This window comes from Schistocerca piceifrons, unplaced genomic scaffold, assembly GCF_021461385.2.
Source record: "Schistocerca piceifrons isolate TAMUIC-IGC-003096 unplaced genomic scaffold, iqSchPice1.1 HiC_scaffold_2341, whole genome shotgun sequence".
NCBI lineage: Eukaryota > Metazoa > Arthropoda > Insecta > Orthoptera > Acrididae > Schistocerca > Schistocerca piceifrons.
The window spans coordinates 2116339-2142090 of record NW_025728275.1 but is presented as its reverse complement, the minus strand read 5'-3'; the positions used below and the strand labels follow the sequence as shown (position 1 = coordinate 2142090).

The following is a 25752-nucleotide window of genomic DNA, read 5'->3' as shown; positions in this document are numbered from 1 at the left end:
AGAGAAAATCTTGTCGTTTGCCGGCCGAAGTGGCCGTGCGGTTAAGGGCGCTGCAGTCTGGAACCGCAAGACCGCTACGGTCGCAGGTTCGAATCCTGCCTCGGGCATGGATGTTTGTGATGTCCTTAGGTTAGTTAGGTTTAACTAGTTCTAAGTTCTAGGGGACTAATGACCTCAGCAGTTGAGTCCCATAGTGCTCAGAGCGATTTGAACCAATCTTGTCGTTTCCATAGAAACGTTACTCGATTTAGAATGAGATGTCATAGAACCCGTTGTATTTCATAGCGACGCAATTTATGTGTTAATTCGTCAATGTGAGGGAGCGAGGGATGCAGTAAAGAAGGAATAATGCATCGGAAAGGAAATAGTCGCATCCCAAAAGAAAATCCTGTCGTCTCCATAGAAACGTCTTTCGATTTAAAAGGAGATGTCATAGAACCCATAGTATTTCATAGCGACGCAACTCCGGTGTTAATTAGTCATTGTGAGGGAGCGAGGGATGCAGTAAAGAAGGAACAGTGCATCGGAAAGGAGATAGTCGTATCCCAAGAGAAAATCTTGTCGTTTCCATAGAAACGTTACTCGATTTAGAATGAGATGTCACAGAACCCGTTGTATTTCATAGCGACGCAATTTCTGTGTTAATTCGTCAATGTGAGCGAGCGAGGGATGAAGTAAAGAAGGAATGGTGCATCGGAAAGGAGATAGTCGTATCTCAAAAGGAAATCCTGTCGTTTCTAAAGAAACGTTACTCCAATTAGAAGGAGAAGTCATAGAACCCATAGTATTTCATAGCAACACAATTTCTGTGTTAATTCTTCAATGAGAGGGACCGAGGGATGCAGTAAATAAGAAATAGTGCATCGGAAAGAAGAAACTATCGTTCCAAAGGAAGATCATGTCGTTTCCATAGGAACGTTACTCGGTTTAGAAGGAGATGTCAGAGAACCCATAGTAATTCATAGCGACGCAATTTATTTGTTAATTCGTCAATGTGAGGGAGCGACGGATGCAGTAAAGAAGGAATTGTGCATCGGAAAGAAGATAGTCGTACCTCAAAAGAAAATCCTATCGTTTCATAGAAACGTTACTCGAATTAGAAGGAGATGTCATAGAACCCATTGTATTTCATAGCGACGCAATTTCAGTGTTAATTCGTCAATGTGAGGGAGCGAAGGATGCAGTTAAGATGAAATAGTGCATCGGAAAAGAGACAGTCGTATCCCAAAAGAAAATCACGTCGTGTCTATAGAAACTTTACTCGATTTAGATGGAGAAATCATAGAACCCATAGTATTTCAAAGCGAAGCAATTTCCGTGTTGAAACTTCCTGGCAGATTAAAACTGTGTGCCCGACCGAGACTCGAACTCGGGACCTTTGCCTTTCGCGGGCAAAAGCTCTACCAACTGAGCTACCGAAGCACGACTCACGCCCGGTACTCACAGCTTTACTTCTGTGTTAATTCGTCAATGTGAGGGAGCGAGGGACGCAGTAAAGTATGAATAGTGCATCGGAAAACAGATACTCGTATCCCGAAAAAAAACCCATCGTTTCCATAGAAACATTACTCGATTTACAAGGAGTTGTCATAGTACCCATAGTATACCATAGCGACGCAATTTCTGTGTTAATTCGTCAATGTGAGGGAGCGAGGGATGCAGTAAAGTAGGAATAGTGCATCGGAAATGCGGTAGTCTTACCCCAAAAGGAAATCCTGTCGTTTCCATAGAAACGTTACTCGAATTAGAAGGAGATGTCATATAACCCATAGTATTTCACAGCGACGCAATTTCTGTGTTAATTCGTCAATGTGAGGGAGCGAGGGATGCAGTAAAGTAGGAATAGTGCATCGGAAAGGAGGTAATCTTACCCCAAAAGGAAATCCTGTCGTTTCCATAGAAACGTTACTCGAATTAGAAGGAGATGTCATATAACCCATAGTATTTCACAGCGACGCAATTACTGTGTTAATTCGTCAATGTGAGGGAGAGAGGGATGCTGTAAAGAAGGAACAGTGCATCGGAAAGGATATCCTCGTATCCCAAAAGAACATCGTGTCCTTACCATAGAAACGTTACACGATATAGAAGGAGATGTCATAGAACCCATAGTTTATCATAGCCCCGCAATTTCTGTGTTAATTCGTCAATGTGAGGGAGCGAGATATGCAGTAAAGAAGGAATAGTGCATCAAAATGGAGATAGTCGTATCCCAAAAGAACATCCTGTCGTTTCCATAGAAACGTTACTCGATTTAGAAGGAGATGGTATAGAACCCATTCTATTTCATTGCGCCGCAATTTCTGTGTTAATCCGCCAATGTGAGGGAGCGAGGGATGCGGTAAACAAGGAATAGTGCATCGGAAAGGAAATAGTCGCATCCCAAAAGAAAATCCTGTCGTTTCCATAGAAACGTTTTTCGATTTAAAAGGAGATGTCATAGAACCCATAGTATTTCATAGCGACACAATTTCTGTGTTTATTTATCAATGTGAGGGAGCGAGGGATGCAGTAAAGAAGGAATGGTGCATCGGAAAGGAGATAGTCATACCCCAAAAGGAAATCCTGTCGTTTCCATGGGAACGTTACATGATTCAGAAGCATTTGTCATACAACCCGTAGTATTTCATAGCGACGCAATTTCTGTGTCAATTCGTCAATGTGAGGGAGCGAGGGATGCAGTAAAGAAGGAATAGTGCATCAAAATGGAGATAGTCGTATCCCGAAAGAACATCCTGTCGTTTCCATTCATACGTTACTCGATTTAGAACTTGACGTCATAGAACAGATTGTATTTCATAGCGACGCAATTTCTGCGATAATTCGTCAATGTGAGGGCGACAGGAGTGCAGTAACGAATTATTAGTGCATCGGAAAGGAGATACTTGTATCCCAAAAGAAAATCCTGTCGTTTCCATAGTAACGTTACTCGTTTTCGACGGAGATGTCATAGAGCCCATAGTATCTCATAGCGACGCAATTTCTGTGTTGATTCGTCAGTGTGAGGGAGCGAGGAATGCTGTAAAGAAGGAACAGAGCATCGGAAAAGATATACCTGTATCCCAAATGAACATGGCGCCCTTACCATAGAGACGTTGCACGATATAAGAGGAGATGTCATAGAACCATTAGTATATCGTAGCAACGCAATTTCTGTGTTAATTCGTCAATGTGAGGGAGCGAGGGATGCACTAAAGAAGGAATTGTGCATCAAAATGGAGACAGTCGTATCAGAAAAGAACATTCTGTCGTTTCCATAGAAACGTTACTCGATTTCGAAGGAGATGTCATAGAACCCATAGTATTTCATAGCGACGCAATTTCTGTGTTAATTCGTCAATGTGAAGGAGCGAGTGAAACAGTAATCAAGGAATAGTGCATCGGAGGGAAGACAGTCGTATCCCAAAAGAAAATCCTGTCGTTTCCATAGTAACGTGACTCGATTTAGAAGGAGATGTCATACAACCTATAGTATTTGAACGCGACGCAATTTGTATGTTAATTCGTCAATGTGAGGGACCGAGGGTTGCAGTACAGAAGGAATAGTGCATCGCAAAGGAGATAGTCGTATCCCAAGAGAAAATCCTGTCGTTTCCATAGAAACGTTACTCGATTTTGAAGGAGATGTCATAGAACCCGTTGTATTTCATAGCGACGCAATTTCTGTGTTAATTCATCATTGTGAGGGAGCGTGGGATGCAGTAGAGAAGGAACTGTGCATCGGAAAGGAGATAGTCGTATCCCAAGAGAAAATCCTTTCGTTTCCATAGAAACGTTACTCGATTTAGAAGGGGATGTCATAGAACCCGTTGTATTTCATTGCGACGCAATTACTGTGTTAATTCGTAAATGTAAAGGAGCGACGAAAGCAGTAAAAAAGGAATAACGCATCGGAAAGGAGACAGTTGTATCCCAAAAGAAAATCCTGCCGTTTCTAAAGAAACGTAACTCGAATTACAAGGAGAAGTCATAAAACCCATAGTATTACATAGCGACACTATTTCTGTGTTAATTCGTCAATGTGAGCGACCGAGGGATGCAGTAAATAAGGAATAGTGCCACGGAATGGAGGTACACTCATTCCAAAAGAAATTCATGTCGTTTCCATTGGAACGTACTAGATTTCGAAGGAGAGGTCGTAGAACCCATAGTATTTCATGACGACGCAATTTCTGTGTTAATTCGTCAATGTGAGGGAGCTAGGGATGCAGTAACGAAGGAATAGTGCATCGGAAAGGGAATACTCGTAGCCCGAAAGAAATTTCTATCGTTTCCGTAGAAACAATACCCGATCTAGAAGGAGAAGTCATAGAACATATAGTATTTCATAGCGACGCAATTTCTGTGTTAATTCGTCAATGTGATGGAGCGTGGGATGCAGTAAAGAAGGAACAGTGCATCACAAACGAGATAGTCGTATCCCAAAAGAAAATCCAGTCGTTTCCATTGTAACGTTACTCGATTTAAAATGAGATGTCTTAGATCCCATAGTATTTCATAGCGCCGCAATTTCTGTGTTAGTTCGTGAATGTGAGGGACCGAGGGATGCTGTAAAGAAGGAATACTGCATCGGAAAGGAGATACTCGTATCCCAAAAGAAATACCGGGCGTTTCCATTGATATGTTACTCGATTTAGAAGGTGATGTCATAGAACAGATTGTATTTCATAGCGACGCAATTTCTGCGATAATACGTCAACGTGAGGGCGCCAGGAGTGCAGTAATGAATTATTAGTGCATCGGGACGGAGTTACTCGTATCCTAAAAAAAAATCCTGTCGTTTCCATAGTAACGTTACTATTTTCGAAGGAGATGTGATAGAGCCCATAGTATCTCATAGCGACGCAATTTCTGTGTTGATTCGTCAATGTGAGGGAGCGAGGGATGCAGTAAAAAAGGAATAGTGCATCGGACAGGAGATACTCGTATCCCAAAAGTAAATCCTTTCGTTTCCATAGAAACGTTACTCGAAATAGAAGGATATGTCATATAACGCATAGTATTTCTTAGCGACGCAATTTCTGTGTTAAGTCGTCAATGTGAGGGAGCGAGAGATGCTGTAAAGAAGGAACAGTGCATCGGAAATGATATACTCGTATCCCAAAAGAACATCGTGCCTTTACCATCGAAACGTTACACGATATAGAAGGAGATGTCATAGAACCCATAGTATATCATAGACCCGCAATTTCTGTTTTAATTCGTCAATGTGAGGGAGCGAGGGATGCAGTAAAGAAGGAATAGTGCATCAAAATGGAGATAGTCGTATCCCAAAAGAACAACCTGTCGTTTCCATAGAAACGTGACTCGATTTCGAAGGAGATGTCATAGAACCCATAGTATTTCATAGCGACGCAATTTCTGTGTTAATTCGTAAATGTGAGGGAGCGAGTGAAACAGTACTCAAGGAATAGTGCATCGAAAAAAAGATAGTCGCATCCCAAAAGAAAATCCTGCTGTTTCCATAGAAACGTGACTCGATTTAGAAGGATAAGTCATACAACCCATAGTATTTCATAGCGACGCAATTTCTGTATTATTTCGTCAATCTGAGGGACCGAGGGTTGCAGTAATGTAGGAATAGTGCATCGCAAAGGAGATAGTCGTATCCCAAAAGAAAATCCTGTCGTTTCCATAGAAACGTTACTCAATTTAGAAGGAGATGTTATAAAGCCCATAGTATTTCATAGCGCCGCAATTTCTGTGTTAATCCGCCAATATGAGGGAGCGAGGGATGCAGTAAAGAAGGAATAGTGCATCGGAAGGGAAATAGTCGCATCCCAAAGGAAAATCCTGTCGTTTCCATAGAAACGTATTTGATTTAGAAGGAGATGTCATAGGACCCATGGTATTTCATAGCGACGTAATTCCTGTGTTAATTCGTCATTGTGAGGGAGCGAGGGATGCAGTAAAGAGGGAACAGTGCATCGGAAAGGTGATAGTCGTATCCCAAATGAAAATCCTGTCGTTTCCATTAAAACGTTACTCAGTTTAGAAGGAGATGTCGTAGAAGCCATAGTATTTCATAGCGCCCCAATTTCTGTGTTTATTCATCAATGTGAGGGACCGAGGGATGCAGTAAAGAAGGAATTGTGCATCGGGAAGGATATAGTCGTATCCCAATAGAAAATCCTGTCGTTACCATAGATACGTTACTCAATTTAGAAAGAGATGTCATATAACCCATAGTATTTCACAGCGAACAAATATCTGTCTTAATTCGTAAATGGGAGGGAGCGAGGGATGCTGTAAAGAAGGAACAGTGCATCGGAAAGGAGATACTCGTATCCCAAAAGAAAATCCTATCGTTTCCATTGAAATTTTACTCGATATAGAAGGAGATGTCATAGAACCTGTTGTATTTCGTAGCGACGCAATTTCTATGTTAATTCGTCAATGGGCAGGAGCGACGAAAGCAGTAAAGAACGAATAGTGCATCGGAAAGGAGACAGTCTTATCCCAAAAGAAAATCCTGTCGTTTCTAAAGAAACGTTACTCGAATTAGAAGGAGAAGTCATAGAACCCATAGTATTGCATAGCGACACAACTTCTGTGTTAATTCGTCAATGTGAATGACCGAGGGATGCAGTAAATAAGGAATAGTGCATCGGAAAGGAGATACTCTCATTCCATATGAAAATCATATCGTTCCCATAGGAACGTTACTCGATTTCGAAGGAGAGATCATAGAACTCATAGTATTCCATAGCGACACAATTTCAGTGTTAATTCGTCAATGTGACAGAGCGAGAGATGCAGTAAAGAAGGAATAGTGCATAGGAAAGCAGATAGTCGTATCCCAAATGAAAATTTTGTCGTTTCCATAGAAACGTTAATCGGTTTAGAAGGAGATCTCAGAGAACCCATAGTATTTCATAGTGACGCAATTTAGGTGTTAATTCGTCAATGTGAGGGAGCGACGGATGCAGTAAAGAAGGAATTGTGCAACGGAACGAAGATAGTCGTATCCCAAAAGAAAATCCTGTCGTTTCCATAGAAAGGTTACTCGAATTAGAAGGAGAAGTCATAGAAGCCATAGTATTTCATAGCGACGCAATTTCTGTGTTTATTCAACAATGTGAGGGAGCGAGGGACGCAGTAAAGAATGAATAGTGCATCGGAAAGGATTTAGTCGTAACCCAAAAGAAAATCCTATCGTTTCCAATGATCCGTTACTCGGGTTAGAGGGAGAAATCATACAACCCATAGCATCTGATTGCGATGCAATTTCTGTGTTAATTCGTCATTGAGAGGCAGCGAGGGGTGCAGTAAAGAAGGAATAGAGCATCGGATAGTAGATAGTCGTATCCCAAAAAAAATTCCTGTCGTTTCCATAGAAACGTTACTCGATTTAGAAGGAGATGTCATAGAACCCGTAGCATTTCATAGCGACGCAATTTCTGTTTTAATCGTCAAAGTGAGGGCGCGAGGAGTGCAGTATGGAAGGAATAGTGCATCGGAAGTAAATCCTGTCGGTTCCATAGAAACGGTACTCGACTTACAAAGAGATGTCGTAGATCCCATAGTATTTCATAGCGACGCAATTTCTGTGTTCATGCGTCAAAGTGAGTGAGTGAGGGATGAAGCAAAGATTTAATAGTGCATCCGAAAGGAAATACTCGTTTCCCAAAAGAAAATCCTGTCGTTTCCATAGAAACGTTACTCGACTTAGAAGGAGAAGTCATAGAACCCATAGTATCTCATAGCGACGCAATTTCTGTGTTAATTCGTCAGTGTGATGGAGTGAGGGATGCACTAAATACGGGATTGTGCATCGGAAGATAGATACTCGGATCCCAAAAGAAAATCCTTTCGTTTCCATAGAAACGTTACCAGATTTAGAAGGAGATGTCATAGAGCACATAGTATTTCATAGCGACGTAATTTCTGTTTTGTTTCGTCAAAGTGAGGCAGCGAGAAATGCAGATAAGAAGGAATAGTGCATCGGAATTGGGATAGTCGTATCCCAAAAGAAAATCCTATCGTTTCCATTGAAATTTTACTCCATTTAGAAGGAGATGTCTTCGAACACATAGTATATCATAGCGACACATTTTCTGTGTTAATTCGTCAATATGATTAAGCGTGGGATGCAGTAAAGAAGGAATGGTGCTTCGGAAAGGAGATAGTCGTATCCCAAAAGAAAGTCCTGTCGTTTCCATTGAAACGTTACTCGATTTAGAATGAGATGTCATAGAACACATAGTATTTCATAACGCCGCAATTTCTGTGATAAGTCGTCAGTGTGGGGGAGTGAGGGATGGTGTAAAGAATTTATAGTACATCGGAAAGGAGATACTCGTATCCCAAAAGAAAATCCTGACGTTTCCAATGAAACGCTACTCGATTTGGAATGAAATGTCATAGAACTCAAAGTAATTCATAGCGGCGCAATTTCTGTTTTAATTCGCCAATGTGAGGGAGCGAGGGATGTAGTAAAGTAGGAATAGTGCATCGGAAAGGAGATACACGTATCCCAAAGGAAAATTCGGTCGTTTCCATTGAAACGTTACTCGATTTTGAAAGACGTGTCATAGAACCCAAAGTATTTCATAGCGACGCAATTTTTGTGTTAATCCGTCAATCTGATGGAGCGAGGGATGCAGTAAAGAAGGAATAGTGCATCGGAAAGGAGATAGTCGTATCCCAAAAGAAAATCCTGTTGTTTCAATAGAAACGTTACTCGAATTATAAGGAGATATCATAGAACCCATAGTATTTCATGGCCACGCAATTTCTGTGTTAATTCGTCATGGTGAGGAAGCGAGGGATGCAGTAAAGAAGGAAAAGTGAATCGGAAAGGAGTTACTCGTATCCCAAAAGAATATCCTGTCGTTTCCATTGAAACGTTACTCGATTTAGAAGGAGAAGTCATGAAACCCCTTAGTATTTCATAGCGACGCAATTTCTGTGTTAATTCGTCAATGTGAGGGAGCGAGGGATGCAGTAAAGAAGGAATAGAGCATCGGAAAGTAGATAGTCGTATCCCAAAAGAAATTGCTGTCGTTTCCATTGAAACGTTACTCGATTTAGAATGAGATGTCAAAGAACACATAGTATTTCATAACGCTGCAATTTCTGTGTTAAGTCGTCAGTGTGGAGGTGAGAGGGATGCAGTATAGAATTAATAGTACATCGTTAAGGAGATACTTACATCCCAAAAGAAAATCCTGTTTTTTCCAATGATACGCTACTCGATTTAGAAGGAAATGTCATAGAAACCATGGTATTTTTTAGCTACGCAATTTCTGTTTTAATTCGTCAATGTGGGGGAGCGAGGGCTGCAGTAAAGAAGGATTAGGGCACGGAATGGAGGTACTTGTATCCCAAAAGAAAATCCTGTCGTTTCCATAGAAACGTTACTCGATTTAGAAGGAGATGTCATAGAACATATAGTATTTCATTGCGACGCAATTTCTGTGATAATCCGTCTATGTGAGGAAGCAACGGATGCAGTAGAGAAGGAATAGGGCATCGGAAAGGAGATATTCGTATCCCAAAAGGTAATCCTGTCTTTCCTTAGAAACTTTACCTGATTTAGAAGGACAAGTCATAGAACTCATAGTATTTCATTGCGTCGCAATTTCTGAGTTAATTCGCCAATGAGAGGGTGCGGGGGATGCAGTATAGATGGAATAGTGCATCGGAAAGGAGATACTCGCATGCCAACCGAAAATCCTGTGTTTTTTAAAGAAACGTTACTCGATTTAGGAGGAGAAGTCATTGAACCCATAGTATTCCATAGCGACGCAATTACTGTGTTAATTCGTCAATGTGTGGGAGCGAGGGATGCAGTAAACAAGGAATAGTGCATCGGAAAGGAGATATTCGTATCCCAAAAGATAATCCTGACGTTTCCATAGAAACGTTACTTGATTTAGAAGGAGATGTCATAGAACCGATAGTACTTCATAGCGATGTAAGTTCTGTGTTAACTCGTCAATGTAAGGGAGAGAGGCATGTAGTAAAGAAGGAATAGTGCATCGGAATGGAGTAACTCATATCCCAAAAGAAAATCCTGTCTTTTCCATAGAAACGTTACTCGAATTAGAAGATGATATCATAGAACACACAGTATTTCATAGCGACGCAATTTCTGTGTTAATACGTCAATGTGAGAGAGCGAGGGATGCAGCAAAGAAGGAATAGTGCATCGGAAAGGTGATACTCGTATCCCAAAAGAAAAGCCCGTCGTTCCCATAGAAACGTTGATCGATTTACAAGGGGATATCGCAGAACCCATAGTATTTCATAGCGACGCTATTTCTGTGTTAATTCGTCAATTTGAGGAAGCGAGGGATGCAGTAAAGAAGGAATAGTACATCGGAAAGGAGATAGTCGTATCCCAAAAGAGAATCCTGTCGTTTCAATAGAAACGTTACTCGATATAGAGGGAGAAGTCATGGAACCCATAGTATTTCATAGCGACGAAATTTCTGAGTTAATTCGCCAATGTGAGGGAGCGAGGGATTCAGTAAAGAAGGAAAAGTGCATCGGAAAGGAGATACTCGTATCTCAACAGAAAATCCTGGCTTTTCATAGAGACGTTACTCGATTTAGGAGGAGAGGTCATAGAACACATAGTACTTCATAGCGACGCAATTTCTGTGTTAAAACGTCAATGTGATGGAGCGCGGGATCCAGTAAAGAAGTAATAGTGCATCGGAAAGATGATACTCGTATCCCCAAGGAATATCCTGTAGTTTCCATAGAAACGTTACTCGATTTAGAAGGAGATGTCATAGAAACCATGGTATTTTTTAGCTACGCAATTTCTGTTTTAATTCGTCAATGTGCGGGAGCGAGGGCTTCAGTAAAGAAGGATTAGGGCACGGAATGGAGGTACTTGTATCCCAAAAGAAAATCCTGTCGTTTCCATAGAAACGTTACTCGTTTTAGAAGGAGATGACATAGAACCCATAGTATTTCATAGCGGCGCAATTTCTGTGTTAATTCGTCAATGTGACGGAGCGAGGGATGCAGTTAAGAAGGAATAGTGCATCGGGAAGGAGATAGTCATATCCCAAAAGAAATTCCTGTCGTTTCCACAGAAACGTTACTCGGATTAGATGGAGATGTCATATAACACATAGTATTTCATAGCGACGCTATTTCTGTGTTAAAACGTAAATGTGAGGAAGCGAGGGATGCAGTAACGAAGGAATAGTGCATCGGAAAGTAGATACCCGTACACCAAAACAAAATCCTGTCGTTTCAATAGAAACGTTGCACGATTTAGAGAGGAATGTCATAGAAATCATAGTATCTCATAGCGACGCAATCTCTTTGTTAATTCGACAATGTGAGGGAGCGAGGGATGAAGTAAAGAAGGAATAATGCATCGGAAAGGAGATACTCGTATCCCATAAGAAATTCCTGTCCTTTCCATAGAAACGTTACTCGATTTACAGGGAGAAGTCATTGAACCCATAGTATTACATAGCGACGCAATTTCTGTCTCAATTCGTCAATGTAAGGGAGCGAGGGATGCAGTAATGAAGGAGTAGTGCATCGGAAAGGAGATACACATATCGCAAAAGAAATTCCTGTCCTTTCCATAGAAATGTTATTCGATTTACAAGGAGAAGTCATTGAACCCATACTATTTCATAGCGACGCAATTTCTGTGTTAATTCGTCAATATGAGGGAGCGACGGATGCAGTAAGGAAGGAATAGTGCTTCGGAAAGGAAATACTCGTATCGCAAAAGAAGTTCCTGTCGTTTTCATAGAAACGTCACTCGATTTAGAAGGAGATGTCATAGAAGCCATAGTGTTTCATAGCGACGCAATTTCTGTGTTAATTCGACAATGTGAGGGAGCGAGGGATGCAGTAAACAAGGAATAGTGCATCGGAAAGGAGATATTCGTATCCCAAAAGATAATCCTGACGTTTCCATAGAAACGTTACTTGATTTAGAAGGAGATGTCATAGAACCGATAGTACTTCATAGCGATGTAATTTCTGTGTTAACTCGTCAATGTAAGGGAGAGAGGCATGTAGTAAAGAAGGAATAGTGCATCGGAATGGAGTAACTCATATCCCAAAAGAAAATCCTGTCTTTTCCATAGAAACGTTACTCGAATTAGAAGGTGATATCATAGAACACACAGTATTTCATAGCGACGCAATTTCTGTGTTAAAACGTCAATGTGAGAGAGCGAGGGATGCAGTAAAGAAGGAATAGTGCATCGGAAAGGAGATACTCGTATCCCAAACGAAAATCCTGTCGTTTCCCATGAAACGTTCCTCGATTTAGAAGGAACAGTCATTAACCCCATAGTATTTCATAGCGACGCAATTTCTGTGTTAATTCGTCAATGTGAGGGAGCGAGGCATGCAGTAAAGAAGGAATAGTGCATCGGAAAGGTGATACTCGTATCCCAAAAGAAAATCCTGTCGTTTCCATAGAATCGTTACTCCATATTGAAGGAGAAGTCATAGAACCCATAGTACTTCATAGCGAAGCAATTTCAGTGTTAATCCGTCTATGTGAGGAAGCAACGGATGCAGTAGAGAAGGAATAGGGCATCGGAAAGGAGATATTCGTATCCCAAAATATAATCCTGTCTTTCTTTAGAAACTTTACCTGATTTAGAAGGACAAGTCATAGAACTCATAGTATTTCATAGCGTCGCAATTTCTGTGTTATCTCGTCAATGTGAGGGAGCGAGGGATGCAGTTAAGAAGGAATAGTGCATCGGAAAGGAGATATTCGTATCCCAAAAGAAAATCCTGTCGTTTCCATAGAAACGTTACTCTAATTAGTGGGAGAAGAAATAGAACGCATATTATTTCATAGCGACGCAATTTCTGTGTTAATTCGTCTATGTGATGGAGCGAGGGACGCAGTAAAGAAGGAATAGTGCATCGGAAAGGAGATACTCGTATCCCAAACGAAAATCCTGTCGTTTCCCATGAAACGTTCCTCGATTTAGAAGGAATAGTCATTAACCCCATAGTATTTCATAGCGACGCAATTTCTGTGTTAATTCGTCAATGTGAGGGAGCGAGGCATGCAGTAAAGAAGTAATAGTGCATCGGAAAGGAGATACTCGCATCCCAACAGAATATCCTGCATTTTCCATAGGAAATTTACTCGCTATAGAAGGAGAGCTCAAACAACCAATAGTATTGCATAGCGACGCGATTTCTGTGTTATTTCGTCAATGTGAGGGAGCGAGGGATGCACTAAAGAGGGAATAGTGCATCGGAAAAGAGATACTCGTATCCCAAAAGAAAATCCTGTCTTTTTTGTAGAGACGTTACTCGATTTAGAAGGAGAAGTCATAGAACCAGTAGTATTTCATAGCGACGCAATATCTGTGTTAATTCGTCAATGTGAGAGAGCGAGGGATGCAGTATGGAAGGAATAGTGCATCGGAAAGGAGAATCTCGTATCCCAAAAGAAATTTCTCTCGTTTCCATAGAAACGTTACTCGATTTAGATGGAGATGTTATAGAACCCATTGTATTTCATAGTGACGCAATCTCTGTGTTAATTCGTCAATGTGAGGGTGCGAGGGATGCAGTAAAGAACGAATAGTGCATCGGAAAGGAGATAGTCGTATCCCAAAAGAAAATCCAGTCGATACCATAGAAACCATTACTTGAATTAGAAGGAGACGTCATACAAATCACAGTATTTCATAGTGACATAATTTCTGTGTTAAAACGTCAATGTGAGGGATCGAGGGATGCAGTAATGTGCGAATAGTGCATCTAAAAAGGAGATACTCGTAACCCAAATGAAAATCCTTCGTTTTCTATAGAAACGTTACTCGATTTACAAGGAGAAGTCGTAGAACCCATAGTATTTCATAGCGATGCAATTTCTGAAATAATTCGTAAATGTGAGGGAGCGAGGGATGCAGTAAAGAAGGAATAGTGCATCGGAAATGAGAACCTCGTATCCCAAATGAAAATCCTGTCGTTTCCATAGAAACGTCACTCGATTTAGAAGGAGAAGTCAAAGAACGTATAGTATTTCATGGCGACGCAATTTCTGTGTTAATTCGTCTATGTGATGGAGCGAGGGATGCAGTGAAGAAGTAATAGTGCATCGGAAAGGAGATACTCGTATCTGAAACGAAAATCCTGTCGTTTCCATGGAAACGTTACTAGATTTAGAGGGAGATGTCAAAGACTCCATAGTATTTCATAGCGACGCAATTTCTGTGTTAAATCGTCAATGTGAGGGAGCGAGGGATGCAGTAAAGAAGGACTAGTGCATCGGAAAGGAGATACTCGTATCCCAAAAGAAAATCCTGTCGTTTCCATAGAAACGTTTCTCGATGTAGAAGGGGATGTCATAGAACCCATAGTAATTCATAGCGACGCAATATCTATCTTAATTCGTCAATGTGAGGGAGCGAGGGATGCAGTAAAGAAGGAATAATGCATCGGAAAAGAGATACTCGTATCCCAAAAGAAAATCCTGTCTTTTTAATAGAAACTTTATTCGATTTAGAAGGAGAAGTCATAGAACCCATCATATTATATAGCGACGCAATATCTGTGTTAATTCGTGAATGTGAGGGAGCGAGGGATGCAGTATGGAAGGAATTGAGCATCGGAAAGGAGGATCTCGTGTCCCAAAAGAAAATCCTGTCGTATCTATAGAAAAGTTGCTCGATTTAGAAGGAGAAGTCATAGAACGCATAGTATTTCATAGCGACGCTATTTCTGTATTAATTCGTCAATGTGATGGAGCCAGTGATGCAGTAAAGAAGTAATAGTGCATCGGAAAGGAGATACTTGTATCTGAAACGAAAATCCTGTAGTTTCCACAGAAACGTTACTCGATTTAGCAGTAGATGTCAAAGAACCCATAGTATTTCATAGCGACGCCATTTCTGTGTTAATTCGTCAATGTGAGGGACCGAGGGATGCAGTAAAGAAGGAATAGTGCATCGGAAAGGAGATGGTCGTATCCCAAAAGAAAATCCAGTCTTTTTAATAGAAACGTTATTCGATTGAGAACGAGAAGTCATAGATCCCATAGTATTACATAGCGACGCAATATTCGTCAATGTGAGGGAGCGAGGGATGCAGTATGGAAGGAATACCGCATCGGAAAGGAGATGGTCGTATCCCAAAAGAAAATCCTGTCGTCTCCATAGACACGATACTCGATTTAGAAGGAGAAATCACAGAACGCGTAGTATGTCATAGCGACGCAATTTCTGTGTTAATTCGTCTATGTGATGGAGGGAGGGATGCAGTAAAGAAGTAATAGTGCATCGGAAAGGAGATACTCGTATCTGAAACGAAAATCCTGTCGTTTCCATAGAAACGTTACTTGATTTCGAAGGAGATGTCAAAGAATTCATAGTATTTCATAGCGATGCAATTTCTGTGTTAAAACGTCAATGTGAGGGAACGAGGGATGCAGTAAGGAAGGAATAGTGCATCTGAAAGGGGATACTCGTATCCCAAAAGAAAGTCCTATCATTTCCATTGAAACGTAGCTCGATTTAGAAGGGGATGTCATAGATCCCACAGTATTTCATAGCGACGCAATATCTGTGTTAATTCGTCAATGTGAGGGCCCGAGGGATGCAGTAAAGAAGGAATAGTGCATCGGAAAGGAGATGGTCGTATCCCAAAAGAAAATCCAGTCTTTTTAATAGAAACGTTATTCGATTGAGAACGAGAAGTCATAGATCCCATAGTATTACATAGCGACGCAATATTCGTCAATGTGAGGGAGCGAGGGATGCAGTATGGAAGGAATACCGCATCGGAAAGGAGATGGTCGTATCCCAAAAGAAAATCCTGTCGTCTCCATAGACACGATACTCGATTTAGAAGGAGAAATCACAGAACGCATAGTATGTCATAGCGACGCAATTTCTGTGTTAATTCGTCTATGTGATGGAGGGAGGGATGCAGTAAAGAAGTAATAGTGCATCGGAAAGGAGATACTCGTATCTGAAACGAAAATCCTGTCGTTTCCATAGAAACGTTACTTGATTTCGAAGGAGATGTCAAAGAATTCATAGTATTTCATAGCGATGCAATTTCTGTGTTAAAACGTCAATGTGAGGGAACGAGGGATGCAGTAAGGAAGGAATAGTGCATCGGAAAGGGGATACTCGTATCCCAAAAGAAAATCCTATCGTTTCCATTGAAACGTAGCTCGATTTAGAAGGGGATGTCATAGATCCCACAGTATTTCATAGCGACGCAATATCTGTGTTAATTCGTCAATGTGAGGGCCCGAGGGATGCAGTAAAGAAGGAATAGTGCATCGGAAAGGAGATGGTCGTGTCCCAAAAGAAAGCACTGTCGTTTCCATAGAAAAGTCGCTCGAATTAGAAGGGGATGTCATAGAGCATATAGTATTTCATAGCGACGCAATTTCTATGATAACTCGTCAATGTGATTGAGCGATGGATGCAGTAACGAAGGAATAGTGCATCGGAATGGTCATACTCGTATCCCAAAAGAAAATCCCGTCGTTTCCACAGAAACGTTACTCGATTTAGCAGTAGATGTCAAAGAACCCATAGTATTTCATAGCGACTCAATTTCTGTGTTAAAACGTCAATGTGAGGGACCGAGGGATGCAGTAATGAAGGAATAGTGCATCGGAAAGGAGATGGTCGTATCCCAAAAGAAATTCCTGTCGTTTCCATAGACACGATACTCGATTTAGAAGGAGAAGTCACAGAACGCATAGTATTTCATAGGGACGCGATTTCTGTGTTAATTCGTCTATGTGATGGAGCGAGGGATGCAGTAAAGAAGTAATAGTGCATCGGAAAGGAGATACTCGTATCTGAAAAGAAAATCCTGTCGCTTCCATAGAAACGTTACTTGATTTCGAAGGAGATGTCAAAGAATTCATAGTATTTCATAGCGATGCTATTTCTGTGTTAAAACGTCAATGTGAGGCAGCGATGGATGCAGTAAAGAAGGAATAGTGCATCGGAAAGGAGATGGTCGTTTCCCAAAAGAAAATCCTGTCGTTCCCATAGTAACGTTACGCGATATAGAAGGAGAGGTCATAGAACCCATTGTATTTCATATCGACGCAATTTCTGTGTTAAATCGTCAATGTGAGGGAGCGAAGGATGCAGTAAAGACGGAATAGTGCATCGGAAAGCAGATACTCGTATCACAAAAAAAGTCCTATCGCTCCATAGAAACGTTACTCGATTTAGATGGAGATGTCATAGAACCCATAGTATTTCATAGCTACAAAGTTTCTGTTTTAATTCGTCAATGTGAGGGAGCGAAGGCTGCAGTAAAGAAGGAATAGGGCACGGAAAGGAGATACTTGTATCCCAAAAGAAAATCCTGTCGTTTCCATAGACACGTTGCTCGATTTAGATGGGCATCTCATTGAACCCATAGTATTTCATAGCGACGCAATTTCTGTGTTAAATCGTCAATGTGAGGGTGCGAGTGATGCAATAAAGAAGGAATGGTTTATCGGAAAGGTGATACTCGTACCCCAAATGAAAACACTGTCGTTTCCATAGAAAAGTCGCTCGATTTAAAAGGGGATGTCATAGAACCCATAGTATCTCATAGCGTCGCAATATCTGTGTTAATTCGTCAATGTGAGGGAGCGAGGGATGTAGTAAAGAAGGAATAGTGCATCGGAAAGGAGATACTCGTATCCCAAAAGAAAATCCTTTCGTTTCCATAGAGACGTTACCCGATATCGAAGGAGATGTCATAGAACCCATAGTATTTCATAGCGACGCAATTTCTGTGTTAATTCGTCTATGTGATGGGGCGAGAGATGCAGTAAAGAAGTAATAGTGCATTGAAAAGGAGATACTCGTATCTGAAACGAAAATCCTGTCGTTTCCACAGAAACTTTACTCGATGTAGAAGTAGATGTCAAAGAACCAATAGAATTTCATAGCGACGAAATTTCTGTGTTAATTCTTCACTGTGAGGGAGCGCGGGATCCAGTAAAGAAGTAATTGGGCATCGAAAAGAAGATACTCGTATCCCAAAAGAAAATTGTATCGTTTCCATAGATACGTTACCCGATTTCGAAAGAGATGTCATAGAACCCATAGTAATCCATAGCGACACAATTTCTATGTTAATTCGTCAATGTGAGGGAGCGATGGATGCTGTAAAGAAGGGACAGTGCATCGGAAAGGAGTTAGTTGTATCCCAAAAGAAAATCCTGTCGTTGCCATAGAAACGTTACTCGACTACAAAGGAAATGTCACAGGACCCATAGTATTTCATAGCGACGCTATTTCTGAGTTAATTCGTCAATGTGAGGGAGCAATGGATGCAGTAAAGAAGGAATAGTGCTTCGGAAAGGAGATACTCGTATCCCAAAAGAAAATCCCGTCGTTTCCATAGAGACGTTACTCGATTTAGAAGGAGATGTCAAAGAACCCATGGTATATTATAGTGACGCAATTTCTGTGTTAATTCGTCATTGTGAGGGAGCGAGGGATGCTGTAAAGAAGGGACAGTGCATCGGAAAGGAGTTAGTTGTATCCCAAAAGAAAATCCTGTCGTTGCCATAGAAACGTTACTCGACTACAAAGGAAATGTCACAGGACCCATAGTATTTCATAGCGACGCTATTTCTGAGTTAATTCGTCAATGTGAGGGAGCAATGGATGCAGTAAAGAAGGAATAGTGCTTCGGAAAGGAGATACTCGTATCCCAAAAGAATATCCTGTCGTTTCCATTGAAACCTTACTCGACTTAGAAGGAGATGTCATAGAACCCATAGCTTTACACAGAGACGCAATTTCTGTGTTAATTCGTCAATGTGAGGGTGCGAGGAATGCAGTAAAGAAGGAATAGTGCCCGGAAAGGGGATACTCGTATCCCAAAAGAAAATCCTGACGTTTCCATAGAACGTTACTCGATTTTGAAGGAGATGTCATAGAACCCATAGTATTTCATAGCGACGCCATTTCTGTGTTAATACGTCAATGTGAGGTAGCGAGGGATGGAGTAAAGAAGGAATAGTGCAACGGAAAGGAGATTCTCCTATCCCAAAAGAAATTTGTGTCGTTTGCATAGAAACGTTACTAGATTTAGTAGGAGATGTAATAGAACCCATTGTATATCATAGTGACGCAATGTCTGTGTTAATTCGTCAATGTGAGGGTGCGAGGAATGCAGTAAAGAAGGAATAGTGCCCGGAAAGGGGATACTCGTATCCCAAAAGTAAATCCTGACGTTTCCATAGAACGTTACTCGATTTTGAAGGAGATGTCATAGAACCCATAGTATTTCATAGGGACGCCATTTCTGTGTTAATACGTCAATGTGAGGAAGCGAGGGATGCAGTAAAGAAGGAATAGTGCACTGAAAGGAGATACTCGTTTCCCAAAGGAAAATCCTGCCGTTTCCGTAGAAACGTTACTCGATTTAGAAGGAGATGACATAGAACCCATAGTATATCATAGCGACGCAGTTTCTGTGTTAATTCGTCAATGTGAGGGATCGAGGGATGCAGTAAAGATGGAATATTGCGTCGGAAAGGGGATAGTCAAATCCCAAAAGAAAATCCTGTCGTTTCCATAGAAATGTTACCCGATTTCGAAGGAGATGTCATAGAACCCATAGTATTGCATAGCGACGCAATTTCTGTGTTAATTCGTCAATGTGAGGGAGCGAGGGATGCAGTAAAGAAGGGATAGTGCATCAGAAAAGAGATACTCGTATCCCAAAAGAAAATCCTGTCTTTTATATAGAAACGTTGCTCAATTTAGAAGGAGAAATCATTGAGCCCATAGTATTTCATAGCGACGCAATATCTGTGTTAATTCCCAAATGTGAGGGAGCGGGGGATGCAGTAAAGAGGGAATAGTGCATCGGAAAGGAGATACTCGTTTCCCAAAAGAAAATCCTGATATTTCCACAGAAACGTTACTCGAATTGGAAGGAGATGTCATAGAACCCATAGTATTTCATAGCGACGCAATTTCTGTGTTAATTCGTCAATGTGTGGGAGCGAGGGATGCAGTAAAGAAGGAAAAGTGCATCGGAAAATAGATGGTCATATCCCAAAAGAAAATGCTGTCGTTTCCACAAGAACGTTACTCGAATTAGGAGGGGATGTCATAGAACCCATAGTAATTCATAGCGACGCAATATCTGTCTTAATTCGTCAATGTGGTGGAGCGAGGGATGCAGTAAAGAAGGAATAGTGCATCGGAAAAGAAATACTCGTATCCCAAAAGAAAATCCTGTCTTTTTAATAGAAACTTTATTCGATTTAGAAGGAGAAGTCATAGAACCCATAGTATTATATAGCGACGCAATATCTGTGTTAATTCGTGAATGTGAGGGAGCGAGGGATGCAGTATGGAAGGAATAGAGCATCGGAAAGGAGAATCTCGTATCCCAAAAGAAAATCCTGTCGTTTCCATAGAAAAGTTGCTCGATTTAGAAGGAGAAGTCATAGAACGCATAGTATTTCATAGCGACGCAATATCTGTGTTAATTCGTCTATGTGATGGAGCGAGGGATGCAGTAAAGAAGTAATAGTGCATCGGAAAGGAGATACTCGTATCTGAAACGAATATCCTGTCGTTTCCACAGAAACGTTACTCGATTTAGCAGTAGATGTCAAAGAACCCATAGTATTTCACAGCGACTCAATTTCTGTGTTAAAACGTCAATGCGAGGGAGCGAGGGTTGCAGTAAAGAAGGAATAGTGCATCCAAAAGGAGATACACGTATCTGAAACGAAACTCCTGTCGTATCCACAGAAACGTTACTCGCTTTAGCAGTAGAAGTCAAAGAACCCATAGTATTTAATAGCGACTCAATTTCTGTGTTAAAACGTCAATGTGAGGGAGCGAGGGATGCAGTAAGGAAGGACTAGTGCATCGGAAAGGAGATACTCGTATCCTGCGGCAAGATGGCGGCCGAGTAGGTTGCAGTGTGATGTGGCTCCGCATTCAGATGCAGATTTTCTCGGTAAAAATTTGATTGTGGACACTGATATTTAATTATCGTGTACCGGGAGTGTTATCTTACACAGTCCGTTCTCGTTTACTCTTTAAATACTGTAAATAAAACAGAGAGAGTGATTAAAGTGCTTTAGTGCGTTCGTCGTGTGCAACGCGTCAACGGAGAGGCCGTCGCCCTCCCGCTGGCCGAGCGCGTGTCGGTTCCGCCAGTCAGCCGCGTCGGTTCTCACGTGTCAGCACTCCGCGCCGCGCGCTGCGACACCTCACCTCGCCAGCCGCAGCGGAATCCGACTCGTCGGCAGCGTCCACCGGCTGCCCCGTGCCCCGCCGTCGACGTCAGCAGTAGCGGCCACCAGCTGAGCTCCCTGCTGTTGGTAAACAACCGCCTGCCTACCTTCGGCCCTGGATTCCAGCCGACGAAGCAGCGATACCACCACACCAGAGGTCGACGGAAGAAGATGGAAAGCATGGGGTAAGACGCTAGCTAGAGCCATCAACGTCACTCCAGGTATGGAACACACGGAGGAACAACTTGTGCCCATGTCCCCCAGTCAAAAGATAGCAGCCATAGACAAAATATTGAGTGAAATAGGAGCGGAGTTAAAAGCTAAGCATGTTTCATCTGCCCTGTTAACCGTCATTAGAGACAAAGTGTTTCCCTTGGCTTTCGAAATAACTAGCCTTGAAGCTAAACTGTCCTGCCTAAACGATGAAAATAGGCGACTAAGACTAGAACTACAGAGAGCCTCGAATCCAGTCAAAGACCTACAAATACAAACTTTGCAAGAGAAGGCTGAGAAATTAGAGAACGAAAATAGGGAATTGAGTGTAGCGAACCAAGACTTGCAGCAACAAATAAGAGAACTAACTAATAAAGTCACACAACAAGCACAGACACAAGCACAGACACTGACATATGCTGCCGCCTTAACTATAGAGCCCAAAACCAAAGAGGCTCGAAGAATAGAACAGGCTAAAACAAAACAGGCCACAACCCTCTATATCAAATCGACAGAAAATCAAGACGCCAAAGCTGTCCGACAGACCATCACCAAGAATATAAATCCCAGGAAAGAGAATATACATATAAAATCAATCAGAACCACGCAGACTGCAGTTATAGTAGAAACGGAAACACAGGAGGACTGTCGAAAAATAATAGAAAAGACTAAAGACCTGCACACCAATGTCTGTGAAGGACCGCGAAAACGCAAGCCACTCGTGGCAGTATATCACGTGCCAGATACACTTACCGACGTAGAGTTTCTAGAAAGCCTTTATGAGCAGAATCTAAGCGGTGACACCACGAAAGAAGACTTCGACAGAGAGGTCAAAATAAGATTCAAAACAGGGCTTAGGGGAAGGGGTTTCAGTCACCAGATACTGGAGGTCAGCCCACACCTGTACAGAGTCCTTACAAGAAGACAGAGAGTCTACATAGACTTCGAATCACTTTCTGTGAAAGACTATACAGTAGTAAACAAGTGTTTTAAGTGTTGCGACCTAGGACATACGACTAAAACCTGCAGAAAAGCCGACGTCACGTGTGCCAAGTGCGGCAACCAAGGACAAAAGCGCATTCAGCGCAGGTCCGCGGTTTGCGTCTGTATCCCCTGCAAATACAGAGGCCGCGTCAGCAATAAAACAAAAGGAGGTGATTGTCAGACCTATAAACAGCTGCATGACCGGCTCCTGGGCAGTATAGACTATGGCAGCTAAAATCAGCACACACGCAAGAAACACGAACGCCCAAAGCCAATAACCCAAAACACATAAATACAAATCACCGTCAACATTACAGAGAAGCTACCAAAGAGCAATTTCCTGGAGAAGACAAATGAATCTTCTCCCGGAGAATTACGTCGATAATGAACCCATCCCGCCCCTAACACACTCAACGACGTTACAGGATAGCTGCATTAATACGATAGAATATATAGATGACATGACAATCTGTGGTTCCATCCACTACGAGGTGGCAAAGCAAATTAAAAGAAAATTACACCACTGGATAAACTTCCAAATAACATTAATGCAGAGGATAGATGAGTTGGAAGATGAACTTACATATATTGTGCACAAGAAAATGTACAAACAAAACCGACATACTCCCTCAAAATTTCTCCCAGCCGAAGTACATCACACCATACATACACAGGATGAACACAAACCAGAATCATCATCACATGGAAAACCCTACGACACACGTAAATGTGAACTGTACATCAAACCAGTCAAATTTGTCTCGGGAGGCACTCTTCACCCCGGGAAAAAGGAACAAGGAACAGACAGGCATGCAGTCCCTGATTCAAAACACATCGAAACACTCAGGCTACAGACCAATACAAAACTCAAAACTACTGGACCCAGACTTATAAAAGTAGACCAATTAGATGAGGACAAATCTGAGGGAGAGACATGTGACATTTGCAACGATGTCAACGTGCGTCTAGCAACAACCTCCACTCCAAACACAAACAAAGACAACATAACACTTACAGTCAGTCCCATACAAATCACCACCATCGCCGACACCACGCCAGCAAGCACCACCAACATCAGTGAAAAACGTGTGAAGGCAAACAGCATTGAAGAGGCGTGTGACAAAACGAAAAGTAACCGTGTGACATCCCAAAGAGGTCTTAAAATGTCCCCCAATCAGCGGCCAACACCAAGCCACAATCCGTCCAGTACCACCTCAGAGACCGCAACAGAAACCAGCACCAACAGCAAGCCAGCTGCACCTAATTATGATAATTTAGAACTTAACTTACTTTTAAGTAGGCTAGAGAAAAAAGAGATACTGCAGACAGCGCAGCGGATGCTACTTAGATTGTGCCATCCAAAGGGAGATTCTCTCTGTTTTCCAGTAACTGAGCAAACAGACAGAATCATCCTAAAGACAGAAAATATTCCCACATCAGCAGAGCCGCTGCTCGATCTCATGCTCCAGGTCTGCCTGCGCAGGTCAGAATCTTTCGACGTGGACAAAATATATATAGATCATGTAAGAGCACACGGACGAACATATTTTGATTACTCACAGACTGGCAGTAAATGTTTTGTACACGTAAAACACCCAGAACACATAGACAAAAAATGAATATCTTACAACATAATACAAAAAACAGTACGACAGTCAGCGCGGAAATCCCTAAAATAGCACTAGACCTGCAGGCAGACATCATGTGCTTACAAGAACCCTATAACAGAAACGGGCAGCTGATATGTCTACCAAAACATGCTACCACAATAACAGGCAGCAATGACTGTAAGGCTGCAATAGTAATTCTAAATAGAACTTATAACATAGTTAAGGTAACACAGTTATGCAATCAACAATTGGTTACCATAGAGATAACTAACGGGAACGTCACATGGGTTATTGCATCCATGTACGCCCAATACAGCCATCAAATACAGCCGTATGCAGACTACATCAGAGACCTAGTAATGTATGCCAGAGGCAAAAAATTAGTGATAAGTGCTGACATTAATTCCAGATCGACCCTCTGGAACTCAGACAGAACAGATGACAGAGGACGCATAATCACCGATCTAATACAAGAAACACAACTACATGTAATGAATACGGAAGGACCTATACCAACATATGCAGGGTTCGATGGTACGAGCAGTAATATCGACTTCACGCTAGCAAATAATGCAGCAATGGCATACGTAACAAACTGGACTGTACACGACAACATAACCAGTAGTGATCATAATGTCATAACATACACACTAACTCACACTCAGAACACAATGACCAAATCACACACCAGACACTTGCTGTTGCACAAAGCAGACTGGAACAAATTAACGGAAATTATACAACGACACGATCTACAAAACATCAATGGAAGTATCGATTATAGAGCACACAAGTTAATACAGGTGATACAACATGCACAAAACACATCAATACCGACAGCAAAGAACACAAATTGCTCACGAGTACCATGGACCAACGAACTTACGAGACTCAAACAAGACGCAAGACGCAAACGAAAATTATATCAAAGGGCGATAGCAGATAGGGACCGACGAATAAGACTTGAAGCATATAGGCATGCACAAGACTTATACAGACAGACCCTATACAACACGCGTAGACAACAATGGGAGCTATTTGTAACAACACAAACAGAGCAAAATATATGGGGGGAACCATACAAAATACTGACAGAGAAGATAAAAACCCCACTGGTTCTGGGAACGCTAAGGCAGGATGACGGCACGATGACGAGGGGATGGAGGAATACAGCGGAGTTTCTGCTGTATAAACTGCTCCCTGACGACGTTATCGATACAGACACACAATATCATGCAACACTAAGAGGAAACCTACACACACCATACAACACTGCAACTGTCACCTGTCCTTTTGCGCAAGAAGAGGTTGCGCTAGCAATCTCAGAGCTCAAAAACAAAAAAGCACCTGGACCAGATGGTATCCACTCGGAAACACTGAAAAAACTAGCACCGCAGATCACCCCGTTCCTAACAACGTTACTGAACGATGCCTTACGGCTGGGCAGGGTACCTACAGTATGGAAAACCTCCAAAGCAGTCATTATTAAGAAATCAGAGGACAGGGATCCTTCAGATCGAAAGACTTACAGGCACCCTAGCAAAGATTCAGGAGAAGCTACTGTGTAAGCGCCTGCAAACACACAGAGCTCTCAGGGGTATGAGCCAACACCAGTTCGGCTTCAGAGCCGGCAGATCAATAGATGATGCGATCAACCAGGCCCTGCACATAGTTAACACCACAAAACAGAAATACGGCATGGCAATAATGATTGACATTGCCGGAGCATTTGATAATCTT

The 25752-nt window shown here is 41.8% G+C and overlaps 1 non-coding gene across 1 annotated transcript; it reads right to left on the bottom strand.

Moving 5' to 3' along the window:
* Positions 1-1348: 1348 nt before the first annotated feature.
* Positions 1349-1423, bottom strand: Trnas-cga. The gene has a single exon. It is a non-coding gene; the product is annotated as a tRNA-Ser (tRNA).
* Between the last annotated feature and the right edge of the window lie 24329 nt (positions 1424-25752).